Source organism: Rattus rattus, chromosome 15 (genome assembly GCF_011064425.1).
Source record: "Rattus rattus isolate New Zealand chromosome 15, Rrattus_CSIRO_v1, whole genome shotgun sequence".
In the NCBI taxonomy this organism is placed as follows: Eukaryota; Metazoa; Chordata; class Mammalia; order Rodentia; family Muridae; genus Rattus; species Rattus rattus.
Window position 1 is genome coordinate 20,563,581 of NC_046168.1, and position 17,742 is coordinate 20,581,322.

Genomic DNA, 17,742 nt, shown 5'->3' on the forward strand with positions numbered 1-17,742 from the left:
CATATCTGCTGGTTTATGCATCCTGGTTGGTGGCCCAGTGTCTGAGAGATCTTGGAGTGTCCAGGTTCATTGAGACTGATATCCTCCTACAAGGTCGCCCTCCTCCTCAGCTTCCTTCAGCTTTTCCCTACTTCACTCACAGGGATCAGCAGCTCATGTCCATTGGTTGGGTATAAACATCTGCATCTGACTCTCTCGGCTGCTTGTTGTGTCTATTGGAGGGCAGTTGTGATAGGTCCCTTATTGTGAGCACTCCATGGCCTCAGTAATAGTGTCAGGCCTTGGGGGCCTCTCCTTGAATGGATCTCACTTAGGGCCTATTGCTGGACCTTCATTTCCTCAGGCTTCTCTCCATTTTTGTTCCCACAGTTCTTTCAGACAGGAACAATTATGGGTCAGAGTTTTGACTGTGGGATGACAACCGCATCCCTCACTTGATGCCCTGTCTTTCTGCTGGAGGTGGGCTCTATAAGTTTCCCCTCCTCACCGTAGGGCATTTCATCTAAGACCCCTCCTTTGAGTCCTGAGATTCTCTCATCTTCTACATCCCCACCTCCTACCTCCAGATGTTGCCTGTTCCCATCCTTTCTGCTGGCCCTCACCCAATACCTGATCATTTCCCCTCTTTCCCTCCCTGTCCCATTTTCTACCCAGCTTCCCCTCCTCTTGTGATTGCTTTCTTCTCCCTCCCAAGTGGGATTGCGACATCCTCACTAGGGCCCTTCAGCTCCTTGACCTTTTTGAGTTCTGTGGGCTTTTTTTCTTTTGCTAATATCCACTTATTAGTGAGTACATACCATGCATATCCTTTTGGGTCTGAGTTACGTAATTCAGGATGGTATTTTCTTGTTCCATCCATTTGCCTGCAAAACTCAGGATGTCCTCATTCTTAATGACTGAGTAGTATTCCATTGCATAAATAATCCACACTTTCTGTATGCATTCTTCTGTTGTGGGACATCTGGTTTGTTTCCAGCTCCTGGCTATCACAAACAAGGCCACTATGAACATAGTGGAACACGTGCCCCTGTTACATGACGGGGTAACTTTCAGGTATATGCTCAAAAGTGGCACTGCTGGGTCTTCAGGTAGATCTATTTCCAGTTTTCTGAGGAACCCCCAGGTTGATTTCCAGAGTGGTTGCACCAGTTAAGCGTTCTCCCCTTTCCCAGCTCAGGCTTAGAAGTCTCCGGTTGTGGAAGGAAGCATACTCTACTCCCTACAAGGCCTTTATGATGTTTCTCCTTCTGTTTTGTTTCTCGAGGTTGTTCTTTCCCTGTTACTTAGAATTTTCTATCTTATTAAGCTTGGGGCTAGGGGAAAAGGTGTTGGAGGGAATGTGGCTTTGCCTGGCTGTTTCCTGGGGACATGTGCACTGCCACTGAGCCTTCCTCTCATTGATGCCTTTCAATGTCTATTTTTAACTGCACTTCTGTAGCAGCTCTTAAACTAGGAAATATCCTCCTATGATAGACTGTCACTGTTTGAATGTTTATCTTTGGACTTTTGGCCTGACCTGGATCCACTAGAATGACTTTGTTTTGTGGAAAAGTCATTCCTCAGGAGAAAAATCCATTTAAAAATAGTTCAAGGCCTGTTCTCAAAGGTTTATTCCATCCAAGAACAGATTCGTGCTTCCTTGCCTCAAGGTTTCCCTATGTTAAATTTCTAATGCTGTTCCCTCCTGTTTCTCTCTTGGTTAAAATTCCATGGGATATCCTCAGACATAGACTAAAGCCCCCCTCTTTAGCCAGTGTCCATGCTCTGCTGAGGGGATAATATTGAAGATGGAAGATATACACAACTGCTATAGTTTGAATCTTACAGTTCCCAAAGGATCATGCCTTGAAAGTATGGTCCCCAGCATGAAGCATCACTGAGAATAAGGGTGCATCCTGAACAGGATATCCAGTCTTCCCTTGGCAGTTTCTTTTATCTCACCATGATACACTGTCCTGTTACCAGATCAAGCAACAAACAGGGCCAAGCAACTGGAAACTGAGGAGACATGCGACCAAATAAACTCACTTTTCCGAGTTGATGATCTCAGGCATTTCATTCAGTAACCAAAACCTGACTAGCACGTGGTCTCCCACCAACCTTTCCAAAATTCAACTTTTCTTGGCTGCCTTGGGATTTCTCAGGGTCTTGCTACTTTAGTTTGTAAAAGGAGGAAAACCTTAGTATTTTGAGGACTCTCTTCAGAGAGGAGGATGGAAAGAAATGTGGTTTATACATCCAGTGAGATTCTGGTGGAGAAATTTTTACCTTTTGAGATAGCTTCTGAGTTAGGGATGGAATCTTGTGTCCATTTTTCCTCTTAGTGCTGGGATCCCATCTGACTTAGATCCTATGCATGCAGCCACAGTCTCTGTGAGTCCATATGTGTACCAGCCATGTTGTGGCTAGAAGGCCTTGTTTCCTTGCTATCATCATCCCCTGTGGCTTTTACATTCTTTGTCTCCTTTCCAGAAGAATTCCCTAAGCCCAGGGGTGAGGTTGATGGAGATAACCCCATCATTTAACAGTGAGTGGTCCAAGGTCTCTGACTTTCTACTCATTGTCCATTGTGATTCTCTGTAGTAGACAACAATGCAAAACAAACTCATTGATATTCTTGGAGTTTTATTATTTTAAATCATAACATTTTCTTCTGGGCATTTTTAACTTTACAGGTCTTCACCTATATATCATAATTAATAATTTTATGCTTTATTATATTTCTATGTGTGTGTCTCTGTCTCTGTATGTGCTTCTTGTGTAGTTTCTTGACATTTTTTTTGTCTTTGATTTGTCCTATTCTGGTTTGTTGGATTTTAGCTTCCTGTTTGGTTTTTAATGTGGGAGGGGGAAATAAGGTACGGATTTGCTTGGTTAGGGAGGTTGGAAGAACCTGAAAGGAGCTGGGGGTGGTGGGGAAGCAATAATCAGATTATATTGTCTGAAGAAAACCTACTTTCATTTACAGAAAGAGAGAGGGAAAAAACAAAGTCAGAAGAAAATGATTTATGAAGGTAGAGATTGTAAATGTTAAGTTGTGAAGACCAGAGGAAGTGAGTTAAAGTATGTAAAAAAAGTAAAACTTAAAGAAGTTACATGTAATGTCATATGCTATTATAGTGATATATATATATACATATATATTATATACAATATTGTTATATACCATATATTGTTACATGTTTATATAATATAATGCTAAGACTTTAAAGTTTAATATTAATAAGTGAAACTAGGATAAGCTTGTGATATAGCCTTAGTGAAGCACTGCCTACTATTATCAGAGTCACAGGCTTAATTTTTAAAATTTTCTTTGGTTGTTTATAAATATAGTCTTAAAAGGGGTTTTCATTGTTTTATAAACTTCTAAGTCCAATAAATATACATTCAGCTCCTGGATGGAGAAAGAATGTTTGTGTTTTTATTCCAGAACCATCTTTTGGTAGTTTCTCTGCATCATTGCAGAGAAGTGAGGCTAGATCAGGACGTTATGCAGGGCCAATAGCTGGTTGATTTAGATCTCTATTGTGTAATGTGGTGTGCTCCTACTTCCTTTACAAATTGCGAAGTTCCTTGATGGCTTGGACCCATTGGGCTGTAGTCTGAAAGACATCAACATTCCGGCTATGTTCACAGTATGTACTAAATAAATATGCTCATTAGTAATGAGGAGAGGGGCTGTATTTAACAACTTCAGTTTTATCTGTGCACTTAACTAAGAGAAAATAGGTAGCAATGAATATCCTAGTAAGAGCACCAGTGGAAAGGAAGCCCTGGGTCCTGCTAAGACTGAACCCCAGTGAACTAGACTGTTGGGGGGGGCGGCAATGGGGGAGGTGGGAGGGAACACCCATAAGGAAGGGGAGGGGGAGGGATGTTTGCCCGGAAACCGGGAAAGGAATAACACTCAGAAATGTATATAAGAAATACTCAAGTTAATAAAAAATAAATAAATAAATAAAAAATGTTGAGGTATTGTTTTCTCTGTGTGTGAGACTAGAGAGTTAAGTGTCATTGATGAAATAAAAACAAAATTTAAAGATTGACAAACTACGATATGTATTCTCTATTTGAGCATACATTTTCTTGCACTCTAATTCTGACGGCATTTTTTTTCCCTATGAAGCAAAGGTAATAATACTATATTTATAATATAATAACTAGACAGCAAAATGAATGTAGCCAAAACCTGGCTCAATAAATAATAATATGTTTGTGCTCTTAAGTAATAGGAAATATTTTTGTTGCATGGACTAATGTAATGTATATTTCTGGTGACTTTTTTCAAAAAAAGATTAAATTCTATTTTTTTATTATAAAACCATGATATAATTTTTCCAATGTTAAATTTGATTTTTTCTCATTTTTTATAAATAGTAATATGTTGAGTAAAACACATGGGCAAATAATTTATAAAAGAAATTGTGGGTGAGGGGAAAAGCATTACATTACACTTGGATAAGATTGTTTTCTGGATAGAAGCTATTGTTCAGCAGCGGGGTCTCTGATTTAAGGTGACTAAGCCTAGGATCCCTTGGGAAATGTTAATAGCCTTGTTTCCAAATTGTGTTTTCAAAACATTTAGTTGAAAAAAACTTAAAAATAGATTCCACAATTAACAAAATTTGCATATGAATAGTTTAGCAGTAACTGTGAAAATTAAAGATAAAAAAATGTAGGAAGAGAGTAAGAACAGGTTCTTCAAAGATAAAAACAACTAGTAAGGGGTCTGGGGGAGGGGTGCTACCTTAGAGCCAGAGTGCCTTGCCTAGCAGGTTCAAGTTTTGGCGGTTTGGTTTTCTGCTCAGGAAATGACTAAATATAGCCACGTGGTTAAGAAAAGAGGAGAAATTTCTAGTAACACTGTTTTCTGTTCAAGTTCTGGGTTCTGATCGGAAGACTGAAGCTTACATAGATTGTGTGTGTGTGTGTGTGTGTGTGTGTGTGTGTGTGTGTGTGTGTATACATGCATGCGTGTGCACCCTTGAGGTTTCTCCTTTAAGGATCCTAGCACACTGTGTTGTGTGTGTACTACTGTGAGTAGGCTGTTTCTCTCTAGAAATAACCCCATATGAAAGAGAGATATTGAGACACAAAGACATACAAGGAAGACAGCCTTATAATTGGGAATCAGAGACTAGAGACCTCAAACTGTAAGCCAAAGGGTATCAAAATTTGCCAGCAACCGTCAGAAGCTAGAAGCAAAGAACTTTTTCTTTGAGCAGACAGAGTATAGTACAGGTCTAATGATATCTTGGCTTATGTCTTTTAGTGTGGAGCCCTCTGTGAGAACTGCTTTAAAATTCCTCATCTTCTTTATTTGTCATGTAATCCCTAGAAAGAAATTATACTCCTGATGAGATCTAGTCCCATCAAAACACTTACGAATTTTCCTTTTGTCCTCTCAAAGACTTTTCAAGATTAAAGTGTATGAAATCAAAGTTTAGTTTGAAATATGCTGTCAGCTAGAATGTAAGCAGGAGATTCAGTAGGCTGGAATCCCATGTGCTTTGTGCCCTCAGAATCTTGACATTAATTGAATAAAGAGATATTTAAAAAGTGTTTGTTAAACAAAGACCCAGGTTTTTGTGCTATGTGTTTCTTAAATGCATATATGAATAATGAAGCCAATATAGTTCTGAAGCCATGTTCAGCAATTTCTGTGTTAGAAATGCTTTGATTGAATACAGTAGACAAAGCTCGAATGAATGATTGAGAGATAGATACCAGCTTTATATGTAAAAAGACCTGAAGTCCAGATGCTCTGGGATGAGAAGTAATCTACATGCTTAAATGGGAAGACCTAGAGCTTCACTCTTTTCCTCACTACTATGCCACCTTTGCCTTGAACTCCATATAGATCACCCATCCTAGCCACCAAACACCTAGTGTAACGTGTAAATCTCACACAGCTACCTCTTCTCAACTGAAAAGAGGAAAAGCTGTAGTGGGAGTGCAAGGCATGGATGGCATCTCTACTCTTACTGAGTCTCATTTTGGCAATTCTACATGTCCACACTAGTGGGAAATCTTAGCTCAGATCTTGGAGACTATCCAACTACAGTCACATGGATGAGAATTTAGGATAGGGAGACTTCAGTATGAAGAGGTAATGCTGGTAAGAAAACAAAAAACAAACAAACAAATAAAAACTAGGAGAAATGCATCCTAGGGTGCCAATGAGTGAGCATCCACATTCATTACAGTAAAACTATTTCAAGCTAGAAATATTTAGCTTATCTGTGAGAAATATTATATAGAGTAGAATAAATTGGGCAGTGTGTCTTGCTTATTTTTAAAAGATTTACTTGCGTTATTTTATGTGTGTCTGCATGCATTTATGTGTGCTTTATGGATGTCTAGTGTCTCTGATGATCAGAAGAGAGTGCCCAATATCTTGGAAATGGCGTTCAAATGGTTGTGAGCCACCATGTGGATGCTGGGAACTGAACCCAAGCCTTCTGTAAGAGTAACAAATGCTTTAACCACTGAGGCAGCTCTTGTGAGCATTGTCAGGGTTGGTTTGAAAGTGGGTGGGCACATCTGGACAACGGAACGTTAAGGCATTATTAGAGCCTTGTTTTCAGGATGTTATTGAATGAAATCATCTCATTTCCATTCTCTTTATATATGCTGTAAAGAACAAAATATGCAATATTTCATCTCTAATGTTAAATGTCTCTCTTAGGCCACTTACTATAAAATCATGAACCCAGGGGGATAAATTGTTAGTCATGGAATTCAGTCATCATGAAATTCCATCTCAAAGATAATAGATACTTTTCAAACATCAGTCCATCATCTAAACTGATATTACAAAAATTGCTAACTTTAAGTGACATAAAAATAGTGATAAATCTTTGCTTACATGATATATATACAAACACACACACATATATAATTAATTGCTTTCTGGTTATAGTTTAGTGAGAATATATTAAATAAATTATTTAAAACATATGAGCTGTGGAATATTGTGATTTATCCAAAGATTGTGGGAATGTTATCTTAATTTCATTATAGACACTGATTTTCAAAAGTCTAACGACAATATATAACTTCTATTGGCTACTTATAAATATATAAAAAACAAAATGTAGAACTAATGCTAATACATCACAGCATTATTTAACCTACTGACATTGTGCAGAAATTTATTTTTTAATTTTCTTCATGTCTGTTCAAACAAGTAACAGGCAAAATGTAATGCACACAGGACATTTTTGAGGGGAGGGAACATTAGTTTGCTAGAATTTTCTATGGTGTCTCTAAAGAAGGATTGATAAGCTTTGCTCCAAGCTGAGCGAAATGGTTTCCAGGAGCACCGTTATGATCATTTGTTTTACCTTCACAGAATAGATTTTTCTGATTAACTTCCTAAAGGTCTGATTTATGGAAAAACTTTTGTCCTAGCTACTGGGCAAAAGTATTGATGTGAACCCTAATTGAGATTAATAAACTGACATTCTGGTTTTAAACTAGGATTGACTTGTCAGTTATTTAAATCTGAGTACTAACGTAGGGAGGGAGGGAGGAGAGAGGGAGAAAGAGGGAGGGGAAGGAGGAGGAGGGAGGGGGGGGAGAGAGAGGGAGGGAGAGGGAGAGAGAGAGAGAGAGAGAGAGAGAGAGAGAGAGAGAGAGAGAACATAATTCCAAAGCTCTGCCTATGGCCAGAATTGGTATTAAGTGTTTTGCTTCCTCATGTGGCCCCTAAATGTCTGTTGTTTTCCTTCTGAGGTGAGTGAATGGGGTCCTTAATGTAAGGATGGACAACAGAACGAGGGTGCTGTCACTTTATCAGGAGGAAATTATAAGATCAAAACAGTAGTAAGGACTGCATTCAGACTAGATGAATCTAAGTGAGACAATTCAGTTGCCAATGAACTTGGCAGAGGGCTTGCCAGGCATCCCACAGCCCTCCATGTGCAAAAGGATATGGTGCTTGAAGAAATGAGGGTATTAGAGACAGGAGACACAGTGGAGGGGAGGAAAGATTCTCTGGAGCATGGACTGTTAACTGCACAGATTTCCTCTTTCCTAGGATCTTGATAACTACAGTGGACAAATGTTGGAAGAAGTTACATTCCTGCTATGATGTGAGCTCAGACCAGAGTCTCTCTTTGCCCTATACGTTGGGAAAATTTTTCTCTATTACCAACGGAAAACAAGTATTATTTGGTGAGCTGGCAAAAATCGATCTTCCTATAAGAATCAAGATATCTGCCCCCCCCCCGCGCCCCCGTCCCCGCCACTTCTCTGATTTTTAAATCTGACCTCCTGCCAGGATCTTCTGCCAATTTTCTTCTTCCCTCCTTTATTTTTCCCCTCCTCCATCTCTCAATTTCTTTCATTTTTCCTTTAACAGAGAACAGAGGAAAATATCCCTTTCCATTGACTTGGGCCCTGAGTGAAGGTCGAAAGGAATCCTATGACGAGTTCCACAACAAGGAAAATGTGGCTGTAGAGAGCATCCTGGGAGTGTGGGGGAGGGGATGAGAGGGGTGATGCCAAAGATGAAGACATACCATGGGCGGAAAGACAAAAGGCCAGGCTTGTGCCACTCTCTGGGTGTTCCAAGACACTGAAAGGACTGTACTAAGGGAAAAGGCAGCGAGAACACACAAAAATTTCAGACAAAAGCTGTTGGCTCACAAGATGCTCAGCAAGGTGGTTCTATTAGGTCTACGATGCCCAGCTGTTCAGGTTTCCAGCGGTCTCAGGTTAGCATTGATCGCTACAAACTGACTCTAACTTTGTGCGTGCGTGTGTGCGTGCGTGCGTGCGTGCGTGCGTGCGTGCGTGGGTTGTGTGTTTGCCTGAAGAGTGAGCTCATCCTCTTTGCACTCTATCAGCTAATATCAGGCATGTGAGATGCCTTTTGGGACAAAAGACTAACACTATTGGAGGTCAGAGCTACAACAGAGGTATTTGAAGTGAAATATGTCCAGATGTTCTGACTGTGCTTGGGAGTGGATTCATCACGATTTGTTTTTCTCCTTTAAAACATTTCTGTAGGCGACTGCCATTGTTTTCTATGTCTGTAAATCTCTTGAGTGTTTTGATCACGGAAATGTAGCCAGATTGTCACACCTACACTAAACCTATTTTGGTTGGTTGTGCTGGCCATACCCTATAATGAGTAGTTGAACAGTAGAACTGAACTGTAGCTTTCTAATCTTCTCACAATGTTGTAAATAACCCATGCTACTACATCAAAACGAGACAATTAGTTAATTTGCAAAGTGTTATCTCAAGTTGACTTAGTTTCTTATATTCTTAGTTAAAATGGAATGAGTGCTTTTCCAAAGGAAAACAAATTGAAGTATTATGGTTGTTGGAGTTTTATAGATCCTTAAAATGTTGAGACATTTTACTATACAATATTATATTTTATCTGAGGGACAGGATATTACATAGATATAGACTGATGTTAAAATCCTTATGGACCTGAGGATAATCTTACACTCCTGGTCCTCCTGTCTATTTTCCTGAATACCAGGATTACAGGCATTTGCCACCATGTCCAGTTCTATGCCATGCAGGGGATTTAACCTAGGAATATCTCCAGGAGCAATATATAATTCATTTTAAAAATCATCATTTCTCTTATCAGATAAATAAGCTGCAATGATCACGGGTATAAATTTACCCAAGCATTGAATTTTCTCTTAAAAGAATATTTTTTAAAAGAAATATCAGCAATTGTTTTTTGGATGAGAAGATACTAACGCTAATTTGATCTTTAGTAGATGTCTGTAAATTCATCCCTGATCAAACATCACATAATGTGTACATGAATCAAAGCATCGCATGGTAACCCTAAATATGTGTGTGCCCCAAAATACAGTGTGATTTAACTGCTCTAAATTCTTCTTAGCACCCTGAGGTGAATTCGGGACCTTTACTATGAGCACCTGGGATCACTGATAGATTGGTGTCACTGCTTTGGTCTGTGATGACTGTGTCTTATGTATCATTTGTACAATGATAAATAAGAAAGGTCCAGCATAGGGGGCCGTAGAGGTTGCCCAGCAGCTAAGAGCATTAGCTGCTCTTTTAGAGGACCTGGGTTTGACTCCTGGTTCCCACTTGGCAGCCCTCTACCTTCTGAAACTCCAGTTCCAAGGGAATTGATGTCTCTTCTGATGTCCAGTATCCTACATGGCTTATTTCTACACACCCGGGCACACACAATTACATATAATTAGACAAGTAAATCATTTTTTAGAGAGTAGCACAATGAAAAGGAGGAACTCTCAGCCCTGTTAGAAAAAGTGTTTGAACTCATGAGCCATTGCAAAGCATACAATTTCATTTAAGTATTTAAAAGCTTTAAGTGTGAGTGTGTGTATGTGTGTGTGTGGGGGGAGGGGGGTCATTCATGTGAGTGTCAGTGCCTATGTGACCCAGCAGAGGACATCATGTAAATTGGAACTGGTGTTACACATGGTTGTGAGGCAGCCAATGTGGGTGCTAGGAACATAACTAGGTTTTCATAACAATTGAGTCATTTCTCCATACTCGGCATGGGATTATATGAAAGCACATATTGCAGACACATTGGAAAATCTTCTCTTGTCTAATCTAAAGGTTGTTGTCTTTCCTTTCTAGTCAGCGCTTCTGTCTTTAAGTGAGTATGAATTCTTGCATCCTGTGTATACACAGTTTTACTTACTGGATGCGTCTTGATCCATGTTGTGCACCGTGTCATGTAGTTTATAACTTTAACCAAACCTGGGTGGCATGCCATAGGACCCTATCTTATTCTGCAAGCATCATTAGTTGCCTTCTTTTCCCTTCCCTATAATGTGTTTTGCTATTCACCTATGTTGTTACATTATATACCACATTTACTCTAGCGACTGCAGAGCTCTCCACTGTACCAGCGTTGCACTGTGGAATGCCATGTAAACAAACACAAGCACATCACCCGTCTGCTTTCCATTCTTTGTCAGTAAGTACTGTGTATTTTCTGAGGCTTTGGAATCACCAACACTGCTAGGTTTGGGACCATTGCAAGTTGCCTTGGGAACAAATAAGAGAGTTTATTACAGGTATTCATTTTAAAGGAGTCTTGGACTAAATATAATACAAAAAAATGAACTTAACTTTATATTCTTCTATTAGAAACCTGCATATTTATACATTAGCTATATCATGAAGTGAGGTTTTTTTCTGGTTTTAATTAGGAAATAGTTGACTGTGATTAACCATTTGTAATATTATTTCAATCAGTAAACATATTTCTTATTTTAAACAGAATGAAATCAGAGAATTATGTTTGGGAACATATGTGTTTTTAGTTAAGAACTGCTTATGTTTTAAAATATATGCTTGTAGAGAATTACAATGTAGCAGCAGTATAACCTTGAGCCGTGCTACGTTAATTTCTGAAATATTGTGCTCAGGAAAGATAATTGAAAACAAAACAAAACTAAAACAACAACAACAACAACAACAACAAAAAACCCCATATCCTGGTATGAAAGAGAATCAAAGAAAGGAGATGGGAACTATTTTCTCCCAACGCCTACAATCATTGTTCCAATTTCTAGGGACTGAAGGTGAAGCCAAAATGTGGTCAGGAAAATTCACTACCATGATGTAAAAGAAACATACTGTGCTCCTGAAAGCCGTGTCATTTGTCTTCCTCAAGGTATATACTAATGAATTTTATTTGTTTCCAGATTGAATAGTACCACTTTTTCCTCCAGGACAAATTCTTGGGTTCTCTTATCTGTTGTCACTTTTATGGACATTTTATTTCTTTTTTGACCCCAAAGTATGTAAATAAATGTATGATTCTGTATTTTAAGACCAAGAAGGCGTAAGAACTTCTAATGGTTGATTTCTTTAGTCACACATGTACTATTATACCTATGTCAACAAAGATAAATGTGTCAATATGTATGGAAAACATACAGTGCTGAATAAAGTAATGATCATAGGAAGACCTTTCACTACTTCTGATTAATAGAGTGTTCTTCTTAGTCCCCTATAAGTGCTACACGTGCCCATATGTTCCTCAGCAGAGATCACATACATTACTAGTGTTGTATGCTTTAGTTTTGCTCCATACAAGATGCATGTTGCCTGTGGGTGGTTTTTGGAGGCAATTAGCTCATCGTTGATTATAAAACACAATCTAGAAACTTGTAGAGATTAGCAGAAGTCACATTTAAAATCTAATATGTAGGTGTATTTTAAACAGCTGGCCTAAATGGTATCATCCATAAAGCTGGTGATGGTTGCCGTTTTCTGTTTTCCTGTTATTTTTTTATTATTGGATATTTTTAATTTACATTCCAAATGTTATTCCCTTTCCCGGTTTCTCAGACATAAGCCCCCTATCCTATCCCCTCCCCTTCTTCTATAAGGGTGCTCCCCATCTCTAACCACTCCTCTTCCCGCCTCCCTCTTGACATTCCCCTACACTGGGGGAGTTGCAGTTTTCAACACCAATGATAAAGGAAGACTTAAAAAAAACTTACCCAATCATTTTAAAAATTTGGAAGTTTCTAAAGTAAATGTGAATTTTTGATTGTTGGTAATTTAACACAAAAACTCGAAGGATCAAGTCAAAAGAGCTAAGTAAAATGGTAACATTATATATGTGTGTTATACCGAATGGCCCAATAATCAATTCCTGATTTCAAGTGCCAATTTTTCTTTCGAACAGTAACCTGCTCTTTCAAATAGAAAGTAACTAACAGAATGTTGTGTAGGCTGAGGCAGAGGGATCATCCACCTAAGGCCAGCCTCATCTTCATGAGATAGTGAGATGCCCTATCTTAAAAAGGAAAAAAATCAAACTACTAGCAATATGTTTTCCTTAACTGCAATTTAAAATATTAGCATGAATTTATAAACAGGGATTCATAAGCAATGTCATAGAGTGAGAAGGGCACAAATAAATCAAGATGTTATCATTTGAAGATCTCACAGGTTCTACAGCTCTTCTTTCCCCAAAACCCAAAAACTGGGGCTGGTAAGACGTAGCAGTAAAAACACAGCCCACCAATCCTGACAACCCAAATTTGGCCACAGGAACACAGGGTAAAATGAGAACCAACTCCCCTGAGCTGGTCTCTGATCCCCAGTTGCAAGTGTTTGCTGTGTAGGCACTCTCAGGCACTGTGTATACCATGCATGCACGCACGCACAATAAGACAGTGTAATTAAAAAAAAAAGCTTAAAAGGTCCTCTACATATATAACAGATATGTAGATTATGAAATATAAATTATCTTTCTTGGGTAATCATGTTAAAATTAGAGATAGTCTATCAAGTCAAACAAAATAAAGCCACGAAATATGTAACTATCACATCTAGGAAGTTCTTACCACAATCGAGTAGCATCTTCCCAATGACTTTGAGCATATCATAACTTAGGTATCTATATTTAATAATTTACCTCAGAATTTCTGTCAACTGAGGGACAAAGACAAGTGAGCTTCTGTATCAAGTCATACTCTTTTCTGTCCTTTCATTAAAACTTTAAAGTAACGAGGAAGTATAATTTCAAGGCATTTTTTATGAGAATCTTGGAGCCATTTTATGGCATTCTTTAATGTTGGATAGGGGCACCAAGATGTTACTACATTTATGAATATCAAAGAAAAATCACAATTTACAGACCCCAAGACATTTCCAAGGGAAAGTTAGATACCATGAATTATCTCATAAGAGGTAGAACTTCAGACATACAAAGAAACTCCAAGCAAACATTATTTGGAACCATTTTTCCCCCTAAGGCTAAGATATCCCTTCACATAAAAGTGTTCTACCTACCTGGAGGATCTAACAAATCAGTGGCAGAAGTGTGCTGGTGAGGCAGTGGGGAAAAAGATGTTCTACGTCCTCAGTCTGGGAAGCCTGAGTGCAATTTTGCTTGAAGACAGCAGGAATGCTTTCTTCTGATACTCGCTGAGAAGACAGATAAGGTTGAGTAATTAACACTAGCTAAGAATAGTCTGGAAACAGATGGGGGAGAAGACTTGTGTATGAACCCAAGATAGTTCAAGGTGAGAGAAGAGTTTAAAATAGGAACATTTTATTTAAATAGGTCTGAAGCCAATTCAATTTATCACCACGGTTTTTTTTTTTTTAAATCATTGGGTTTCCGCTTTGCTTTTTCTCAACATACAGAATTATGAGTAGGAATTGGTATATGTTGAACATATGTGATTTGTAAATAAATTTTTACTTTTTCTTTCTATTAATTCTTCTCTCATATACTACATCCTGCCTACAGTTTCTCCTTCCTTCTCTTTCTCAAGTATCTCTTCCACTTTCTCTTTCCTCAGGATTCAACCTTCAACCCTCCCCACCCATCACCCCTACTCCTCTTCATTTCACCTGCCCACAGAAACAAGCAGGCCTTCCAGGGACATCAAACAAATATGGCATAACAAGCTACAATAAGACCAGGCACAATATCAAGGCTGGATGAGGCAACCCAGTGGAGGAAAAGGATCCCAAAGGAAGGCAAAGATTCAGAGACAGCCCCTGATCCCACTCCTAAGAATCGCACAAGAACACTGAGCTACACAACCGTAACATATATACAAAGGACCTAGGTCAGACCCATACAGGCTTCCTGATCTCTGTGAGTCCACTTTGTATTCTTGTATTGTTGATGCCTCTGGGTCCTCTGAATATTTCCTTCACCTCCTCTGTAGGACTCCTGGGCTCCGCCTAATACTTGGCTGTGTGACTCCGTGTCTGCTTCTGTCAGTTGTTGAATAAAGTATGTCTGGTTTCTCTGTTGAAGATATGGTAAGCTCTAGTCACAGAACAGCACTCAGAGATGACTAACTGTGGGTTGAAGGGTGAAGCCACAAAAGCTATCAGTTTTGTGGCTGGGTTGCTGTCCCAATCCCTCTGGCTGAGGCTTTGTCTGGTTACAGAGGATGGGTGGTTCAGGCTCATATCCCTTATTACTAGGCGTCTTCCCTAGTGTCAGCCTCATAGATTTCATGGAGTTTCCCTCCTGAGATGTCTCCCTCCCCCAATCCCAGTCATGTCTTTCAATATTGGATCCCTCTGGTTCTCGTCCCTACATGTCTCTAGTTCACCTGCAATATCTGTTCTATTTCCATTCTGAGGAAGATCCTTGTGTCCGCACTTAGGCCCTCCTTGTTCTTTAATCTCTCTGGGTCTGAGGACTTTAGTCTGATTATCTTTCACAGCTAATATCTACTTATCAATGAGTATTATACCATGTCTGTCTTTCTGAGTCTGGATTAGCTCACTTGGGAGAATTTTTTCTAGTTCCATCCATTTGCCTGCAAGTTTTATGGTGTTATTTTTTAAACAGCTGAGCGATACTCCACCATGTAAATGCACCACATTTTCTTTATCCAATTCTTCTGCTGAGGAACATCTGGGTTGTTTTCAGTTTTTCTGGCTCTTATGAATAAAAGCTGGTGTGAAAAAGTGTCTTTGTGATAGGATGGAACTTTGGGTATATGCCCAGAAGTTGTATTGTTGAGTCTTGAGGTAGATTGATTCCCAATATTCTGAGAAACTAACATTGATTTCCAAAAATCTTTAAATTTCAATTATAAATGAAACTCAAAAAAATTCTTCTAGGTGAAGATCTGAATCCCAGTCTACCTACCAGAATGTACCAGAGGCACTTGTTGAAGTATCCAGATTCTTGTGTATCAGGGTAAAGGAATTGTACCAGGGACACATAGTTAGAGACACAGAGAATCTATTAAGAACAGAAATGCTCTCCTAAAGATGAAAGCAGGCGAGTGAGCTTAGTAAGAGGTGTGAGCTGAAAGAATAGATGGTGCGGCCTTTTATATGCCATGGTAAAGCACTACATCTCCAGAGTTTACAGACTACAGGCTTTTCTTGTTTTAATGCATACTTCTTTCATTTCAGATGAGGGAGGGCTTCCGGTCCTACTGTGCCTTCTCCTCTTTATCGTGTGTCAACACTGCTGCTGCTCTATTAGGGCTCTACTTCTCTGCCACAGGCTGTATGGCTTATCATATTCTTCTCCGTGTCATTCAGGTCAAATCAACTAAAGTCCTGTGCTTCCAGATTCACTGTGTACCCAAGACATTGATCCAAACACAACCTCATTTAATTCACACTGGAATTCTTCACACTGATATAATTTCCATTTTGCAGATAAAGAAGGAAGCTGAAATATGTAGTCAAAGCATATTAAGCAAAAATTGTTTAGTTGATCAAGACTCTTGTACATAGTAGTCATTTTTCAAAGCTGAAGACAAAATACATTCCGATTCTGATCTACACACACACACACACACACACACACACACACACACACACACACACAGTATTGGGTTGCACGACATTGGTCATAACATGTTAGAAGGACAGAGACTTCTGAGCTTTTCAGAATCTTATCCCAGAGGACGTGTTACTTCCTGTAACTCAAAATCAGTGTACTGTCCAGGAAACAGTCTCATGAGGATTTCCTGGACAGTTTAAGTATCCAGCAAAGATTCTGACTCTAATGGTTGGACCTTCTGACATGGTCGGTGGCTTATTCCTCACACAGTACAGTTCAATGACAGGGGCTGTGCTAGATCCCAAATTCCTGCTATGGATCAATCACAGCAAACTGCCTGCTGATTGCTTCTTTGTGTACATGGCCTGCATGCACTCTCACCCTTCAGTTGTTCTTGGCCAGCTGGAGGTCCTCCTAAGATCCTCTCATGCGAATTCTTCTTGTTTTAAGAAACACTTGCTGAGTTTCTCTCAACAACTCTTTCCTTGAACTAACCAACCAGAAGAGCCGTTTCTCTCCTATCTGTCATGGCAGTTGCTCCCCATGGTTTTTGTAGTATCGTTCACTGCTTTCTTTAATGAATTATTGCAGGATCTGTGTCAAACTTCCTAGAGGGATATGGACAAAGATATGGGTATTCCACACAGGGCATCAAAAACAAACTAAACAAAAACCTCTACCCAATGATAGCATAGTTAATGAATAGGTTTATTGAGATCACTAACAGGAACTTGGGTGACTCAAGAGTAGCCATATTACTAAAAAGCACAAGCCAACACCTCACAGAAACTGTATGTATCATTGAAACTCCCGCACAACCTGTAAGCAGCTTAAGGAAAGGATGCCTTCTTCCAATGGTTGTCTACTGCCTGCGGAGGGAATTGGCTGTTGTACATCTTGAGCTTGTAAGTTTCATGAACCTTCTGAGACTTATGAGACTCCCTTTATCCTCCAGGAAGGAATATCTCAATTCAGAGGAGGTAACAACCCAACAGAGCTTTATATTGATCAGCTAACAGCAGAAGAAAACAACCAACCACATCCTTTCTATGGAGTTTTGAAGTCAATGAGAAATGAGTGCAATAAATGATAGTCAAATAGCCTCTGACTGCAAAATCACACCTTCTAGAAATTCCTCACATGACCTCTCCATTATTGACAGTATGCTTCCTTTCTTCAGAAGATGGGAGAGGAAGACAGGAACTTTGGCTGTTAGCTCACACTCACTACTGGGTGGATTTCTTTGTTTTATGTGAAAGGGTAGAGTGATATAGTACATGAAGACCTTTGATGACAGCTTACAATGAAAACCACAGTGTTCTTCCTTAATGCTGCTTAGTTTTTAAAAAAAGTCTTTTAATCCACTGTGTCTAATCATTAACTGTTAATCATTAAGATGTGTGTTTAGCCATTTTTGGAAAAGTAGTTAGTACCTATTGCAGTTTTGTCAACTTGACACAAACCTAGAC